Source organism: Chiloscyllium plagiosum, unplaced genomic scaffold, assembly GCF_037043375.1.
Source record: "Chiloscyllium plagiosum isolate Xiang-an unplaced genomic scaffold, Cpla_swu_hap1 HiC_scaffold_53Y, whole genome shotgun sequence".
In the NCBI taxonomy this organism is placed as follows: Eukaryota; Metazoa; Chordata; class Chondrichthyes; order Orectolobiformes; family Hemiscylliidae; genus Chiloscyllium; species Chiloscyllium plagiosum.
This window is the reverse complement of record NW_028270192.1, coordinates 8,701,506-8,707,505: the sequence shown is the minus strand read 5'-3', so window position 1 is coordinate 8,707,505 and position 6,000 is coordinate 8,701,506. Positions and strand designations below refer to the sequence as shown.

At 35.5% G+C, this 6,000-nt stretch overlaps 1 long non-coding RNA gene across 1 annotated transcript in view; it reads right to left on the bottom strand.

The window, feature by feature from the left end:
- Positions 1 to 538: 538 nt before the first annotated feature.
- LOC148134602 (uncharacterized) overlaps positions 539 to 6,000 on the bottom strand; it is a 926,298-nt gene continuing 920,836 nt past the window's right edge. Inside the window, exon 4 of the long non-coding RNA XR_015755811.1 lies at positions 539 to 1,035. This is a non-coding gene — a long non-coding RNA (uncharacterized LOC148134602). The remainder of the gene's footprint in view (positions 1,036 to 6,000) is intronic.

Genomic DNA, 6,000 nt, shown 5'->3' with positions numbered 1-6,000 from the left:
GAGGTGGAGAGTGAGAGAGAGAGGGGGACAGAGAGATGGGTGTCAGAGACGGGGTGACGGGGGAGACAGAGAGAGGGGGTACAGAAAGAAGGGTGGACAGAGAGTAGGGGACAGAGAGAGGGAGGATAGAGAGGGGTGACAGTGAGGGGGCAGAGAGGGAGGACAGAGGGAGAGATGGGGAAGAGAGAGGAGAACAAAGAGGGGGGGAGAGAGGGGGGTACCGAGAGAGGGGACAGAAAGGGGGGAGAGAGAGAGAGGGGGACAGAGAGCGGGGATATATCAACATAACATCTCTACAAGGAATCCAGTGGAAGGAAATTCACAATTCTATGTTGCATATATTTTTGAGTTAAGAAAAAAGTTTTGTTCAATAATCACTGAATGTCTCATCTTTTCTTTAAAACGTAAAGCTAGCTACTATTTTTTATTCCTTAGTTTACTGACCTTAATGAAAATCCAATCAACACCACAGCAAAGTGCTTTTCAAATATTGAATCATGTTAATTCTTCATATGTATTGCAGTGTACAATCTCTCAATCATTATAACAACCAATATTTATTTTACCTGTTGAAACATAGTTGTATTAATGTAAATATATTTCACTTCAATGCTAACACTTACAGTGTTTGTAATCACAATAAGACTTAAGGATTTTTCATGCAACAAAATCCAATGAAAAAGCATCAGCATCTCTTTATTGTTTCTTTCAACAATGACAATAAATTTTGAATTTTTGGAAGTTAAACATTTTTAGAAAGAAGGAATGTTGTCTTCAGTTGAATGTTCGCATTGAATGACTTCTTCACAGTATCTGCTGTTTATTCTCTTTGGGTTCCCACAAAAAGAAATTAATTAGTTCTGCTGGTTCTAAATTCCTGGAAAAATTTGAGAATGTTGTGGTCTTAAAGGTGAAAAGTTAAATGATCGTAAGTCATTAGTTTTTTGTTCGAAGGAGCTTGATTCAAACATTTTGAACATTCACATTGTTATTCTGCAGTGTTACAAGGGGGGGAAAGCAAGTCACTTTCTTCATCTGTAAAATAAACATATGCCACTTCCAATTATTCATTAGTCAACTAATTACCTACATTTGTTATTAAAAATTGCAATTCATCTAAGTACTGTAATGACCTTTGATCAAATTAAATTTCTAATTATTTTTCATTCGTCAATTCTTGGAGATTTGTTTTTTTTTCTTTTCCATTCATCTATTTGTATTGAATGTAAATTTTACATGCTTTGACAATAGCGGAGGGTGTTCATTTGAAATTTGTCTTTGCATATTTCTCACTGATTTTACTTATTGCTTATAGTTGCACAGTGGCTCAGTCGTTAACAATGCTGCCTCACAGTGTCAGGGACCTCAGTTTGATTTCATCCTCGGGTGACTGTCTGTCTGGATTTTGCACGTTCTCCCCAAGTCTATGTAACTTTGCTGTGGTTTCCTCCCACAATCCAAAGATGTGCAGGTTAGGTGAGCTGGCCATGCTAAATTGCACATTGTGTTCAGGGATGTGTACATGTTAGTCAGCAGGAAATGTAGAGGAATATGGTCGGGAAATGTGTTTGGGTGGGTTACACTTTGGAGGGTCATTTGTTTCAATGAAATGGCCTGTTACCACACTGTGCTAACAGGAATTCTACAACAGTTTCATTGCATTTCTCTAAGCAATTCTAACTTTTTTTTTAAAAGTTGACTTTAGTTAATATCTTTCACTCTTGATTATCAATATGTGCCTAAATCTTGTAAAATATCTCAATGTTTTTGAAATCAATGCTCACACAAAACACTAAATATGAGGTCACACAAAGGTCTTCATGACCAGCTAATTACTGTTCAGGGGAATAATTTGAGTAACTATCTGATTGTTCCTGAGATCAATCCCCACTGCCACAGTAAGGATCGTTATCATTCCCTCCAATAAATGCAATAGTTGTCCTCTGGTATTTCAGTTCAGTAATTACACACAATACTGGTTGTTCAAAGCAGTGCTTACTCTTAACTATGAATGACTAATTAACTAATGGAAGAGATGTTCATATGTCCTGATGTGTTGCCTGGTCACAAACAAGTTTTTCAGTCTAAATATTGCAAAAAAAAGTTGGTTTAGTTCAACTGCCGATGTTAATATTTTCAGTTCATGTCCATTGATATATTTTTAAAAAGTGAGGAAATCAAATGTTCGAGATCAGAGTCAAAAGTATGGTGCTGAAATAGCACAGTAGGTCAGGCAGCATGTGAGGAGCAGGAAAAACTGTGTTTCGGGCATAGGCCGTCATTGGGAATCTCCGGCTCTATGGCTGCTACCTGGTCTGCTGTGCTTTTCCAGCACCACACTCTCGACATTAAAAATATCTGTCTGCTTATGTGGAGCAAATACTGACTGTTTCCTCTGTAATTTACATTTATTGTGCATTCTATTCACTTAAGTTCTCATATTAATTTCTCCTCGTTTTCTTCTTAACTCTGATACAAATCTCAAAATTCTGGGCACAATAAAAGCGATATGAATTATAAATTAGTTTCTGGACAAGAGAACCAATGAACAGCTACATCGACTTCTTGAACAGCCTATATATTTGAATCAAACATCAATGCCTTCTAAAAAATCTCTGCATATCTGTATCATTTTTCAATTCAATAATCCCGCAAATAGCTTATAATTGTCAGTTGATCTCTCTTAATGATTATCTAATCTCACCGTAAACTGCTGAAAAATATTGAATCATTTTGTTTGTTAAAATGCAAAGATTCATTCTCAATTCGTTATTACAACAGTAAGCGAATCATTTTTATCTATCCACTAAAGTCAAGTGACCTGTGATCCATAAGTGAACATTCTAAATATTCCTACAGCTGGAGAAATCGGAGCTGAAAAGGTCAAACTAAAGGAAACGGTGAACAAAATAATCAACTCCAGGAAACAGTGGAAGGCCCGGAAGAGGTTACAAAGGTTCGGGAGATCCAGTTTCAACCAGCCTGAGAGTTTTGTATTGGAGAGGTTGAAGCAGACTTCCTGGCACCTTGACTTCCTGCCAGTGCCTGAGCATTATACACCTCGCTCGAGAATGACAACATCAGAAGGGTGTTTACTCGAAACCCATTGGATGCTTAGAATCCAGAATTCTGATAAAATGTTCTGAAACATTTCCCAAATCATGGAAATCAGCTCAAAGTATTCATAATGGTCTTCAAGGCCACCTAATTTTCGTTGAAAACCTCTTTGTAAGTACCTTATTGTTCTCAGGATCAATTATCACAGTAAACACCATGCTCTCATAAGATCCAAACATTTGTACGAGAAACCTTATTATAATTTACACACTACATCTTTCCCAGACCAATGATGACACTTTATTAGTTATGGGCTGAGGATGCTAATTGTAACATGTATTGAAATGAAGCAAGTCCTGACTACAGGCAAGTTTTCTGATAGGTAATTATGTTAAAATATAATTGTGGCTCATTACAATGTGAACAGATCCCCATTAAACGTACTCATCTATTTATTCAGGGACAATATTGAAACCTATACCTTGACAAAGGCTGTTGACTGTATTTTTCTGTGAAAAAAGATTCCTTATTGACTTATTTTCTTTGTAATTCTCACTCAAATGTCTAAATATTGATGATATGAAAAATTGCATGAATTAAATAAAATACATAACTTGTTCTTATATATTATATTTCTCCAGAAGGAAAGCAGAGACATCAAGCATAGAATTCTTGAAGAGCTGAGAATTTTGAATGACAAACCAGTTCTGATCAATGTTCACTGAATGTCTAATATCTTTTCAAACCATCATGCCAGCACTTTAATTCTCAGTTGACTGATCTTAATAAATATCTAATCAACTTCAAAGCAAACCGATTTGGAAATATTGATTCATTCACCTTGCCAGAGTTCTTAAACTAATTAATAATTCATTGTCTCTCCAAAAATCACACAGCAATTCAGTTTAGGTTTCGTAACAAACATCACCAAATTCCCATTTTAATTTAATCCATTATGTCTTAGTGCCAATATTGCAAAGAATAATAGTTCTCTCATTCCAGATCTACAGAACCACAACCTAACTAATGATTCCCCATCCAACACTCACAGATAATATCTGTTCCTTTCTCCTTTGAATGTTCACAGAAATCATTGGATTAATATTCGGTCTTACATATTAACAGACGTCTGATTGTTTTGCACTCCAATAAATACTGTTCATTTTAACACATCACAGGCAGCTATATGAGGTTTCTAATCATTTTTAAGTTTGCTATGAAATGTTTTTTAAGACTAATTGTTGCTTATATCTAATATTTAATAATTGATCAAATCCAGTATATCCAACTTTCAGTGTGAAATTAGGACTCAGTAACAGAAACGTATTGCACTGTACAGATACCAATGGTAGCGAATGGTGGTTTTTATTTTAATACTTGAATCTTAGTTGATTTTCTGTTGTGGGTGTGGCCTGCCCCCATCTGGAACAGAAAATAATTCATGTTGGCTCATACAAAATGCCTGACAATCAAAAAGAGGCAGACTACCTTAGAACTAAAGCACAAGATGTCAGAGGGGTGATAAACAAGACTAACAGTCTCTTCCAGCCTTTAATTAAGAATAAAAAACACACTACCAATGGACCTACTTCAACGTCAGGATGACAGAATTCCAGACAGCATACAGGCAAATGACCAATCCCGATCTTCATAAATTAAAGGATAATTGTACCAGTAAATGAATAAGCAGCAGCTGCAGGATGCTACCCAGTTAACTCACTAAGCAGCTATCACAACAACAGAAGAGTTCGTTTGTCAGAAATGGTTATTATTTTAAAGTTACTCAGAACATTAAAAAAAGGTTCTAATTACAGATTCTTGGTCATTATAGAGGTAATTAGCAAAATAAGCTAAATACAGGTGACCAATGCCAACTAAAAAGCTTTAGAGAAAAGCATTTAGACGTAGATGTGAAGTTAGCTAGTTTTAGGAATTAGCTTCAAGATATGATGTTCACTGCCTTTTAATTATAAAGTCCTGACAGTAAGAGTAGCTGTATAATTTTACATAACATCACAAACTTCATAACACAAATCATATTACTAATCTTATAGCAAGTAAGTTAAAACTAACAGTCATTTGCATTTCTTTGTACGTAAATAATTAGGATAATGAACAATATGAGGTGTAATTGACTTTGGTAAAGTAAAATATAATAAACAGTAGAATTCAAAATGTCACATCAGATAAGGCATCATGAGAGGCCTGAGAGAGTGTAGCAATAACTTTGGAATCTGAATGAATGAGATGTGTGGAAAGATCCTAAGGGCTGGAGAATATAGTACCTGTTAAACAACATGAGATGATAAGAATCTGGGAATGTCCATTAGGATGCCCATCTGCGATTATGTGTTTGGTTTGGGTGTCTGGATGAGGAGGAGTGGGCTGTCACCACATTACATGTGTATAAAGATGCTGTTTTTTTAATGTACATGTTACAGTGTCATGGATCTCCCTTCCGAGATTGGCCTCGGGGACGTTCCCTTCATTAACTGATTGCTGCATGAGTAAACATCTTACACATGCCTGAGCTCAGCCGGCCTCCAGAGTCTTCATTCCCTGTCAGGGAAAAACACTTCTGAAGCTGTGATGACATTATAATTCAATACAAACATTTATTGTGTGTGAAATGATTACATTTTGAGCAATGTCATTTTCATGATCAAATTGCTTTTCATTTGCTTTTTTTGGTATACAATGGAGGTATATCCATTTGTTTTTTAGTTCAACTATCACTAAATTTTAAATTATGGTAAAGGCTACAATGGGGGAAACGGGAACTAGTCATCAGATCAAATGTCACATTAAATGATTGTTTCCTTTTTTTTCAATCATGTGTCCTCTAACATGATTTTTTACTTTTATTTCATTTTAAGAAAAAAAATTACTTGGAGATGTTAACAATTTTCCTTTTCCTTTCATGTTAGTCATCAGTGATAAATA